The 1,198-nt window shown below is 34.4% G+C and overlaps 1 protein-coding gene across 2 annotated transcripts in view; it reads right to left on the reverse strand.

The window, feature by feature from the left end:
- The window catches only part of rassf2a (Ras association domain family member 2a), an 18,712-nt gene extending 18,640 nt beyond the window's left edge, over nucleotides 1-72 (reverse strand). The window contains exon 1 of one of the 2 annotated variants that reach the window (XM_053624215.1): nucleotides 1-72. This exon is cut by the window's left edge and continues 498 nt beyond it. The gene's annotated coding sequence lies outside the window, so the exon portion shown is untranslated. The other variant, XM_053624214.1, reaches the window with a different exon arrangement.
- Nucleotides 73-1,198: the final 1,126 nt, after the last annotated feature.

Genomic DNA, 1,198 nt, shown 5'->3' on the forward strand with positions numbered 1-1,198 from the left:
AAGTAGGCTGTTTTAATATTTGAATAGTATTTATGTTCTAATTATATTATATATCATGAAATCTATATCATAATATATATAATATTTATATTATATTATTTTATTATTATAATTATTATATTAATAATGATAATATTTAATACTTTTTTTAAAAAAATAATTATTTTTACATTTTTTACATTGGAATTTTGTCATTTAATATGGGAGAGCGATAGAGAGTGATAGAGGAACTCTGTTCAGTAATACAAGACAAAATAAGACAGACAAGATGGAGTAAGACAAGACACAGTAAGGTGAGATAAACTTTTATTAATCCCTCATGGGGAAATGAAAGCCTTACAGCTGCCTGTGTTACAGAGGAAGTAGATAGATAGATAAATAAATAAATAAATAAATAAAGCAGTCGTGATAATGTGTCCAGAATAAACAGAAAGGAAGTAGTGTGATATGCAATTGCATGTTTCCCTGGAAACGAATCCGTCTTTACACCAGAATCTAAGACTAGATTAGATTTATACATGTCCAATAAGTGTAAACAAATATATAACCAGTAATAGTTCGTAGTATTCCTATAAAGTATTTGCTATTATTTCATAAACAACGTTACTATATTTAACTAATGTTCTATAGCCTTTAACCTGGTCGTGTCTTATTACCAGTCTTGACCTATATTAAAAAACGTGTTCACAGACTAGAGTTAGATATTTAAGATAACAGTCTTATACACACAGAGTGACAATCTGGAGCAGGAACCCGTTTGGGTAAGTATTTCCGGCGTGACGAATCAAAAGGATTCAAAAGAGTCGAATCAGTGACGTGATTCCTGACGGTCGTCACAGGAGGAGCCCCACCACCACTACTACGACCCCAACCCCTACATACCCCCCACATACCCCGCCCTCTATTGTTTCTGCCCTCGTGCGCTGCCCATCAGCCAATCCGCGCGCGCCTTTTTAACTCCTCTTTGTTCACAAAACAATAATGAATGAGGGAATCCCAGTTCAGCCAATCAGCGGGCAGCTTTACTGCCTCTTTGATCGCGCCGCCGTATGAATAATTAATGAGGGAATCCCGTAAACAATAGCCAGCTGGTTGGTTCAATGGATTCAATGGAGCAGGTGTTTTTGTTTACTGAAAAAAGCCTATGAATTCAAATAACTAATTAATACACCTCAACCTTTTAATTATTATTAAATTA

The sequence above is a fragment of the Ictalurus furcatus genome, chromosome 5, assembly GCF_023375685.1.
Source record: "Ictalurus furcatus strain D&B chromosome 5, Billie_1.0, whole genome shotgun sequence".
Classification (NCBI taxonomy): Eukaryota; Metazoa; Chordata; class Actinopteri; order Siluriformes; family Ictaluridae; genus Ictalurus; species Ictalurus furcatus.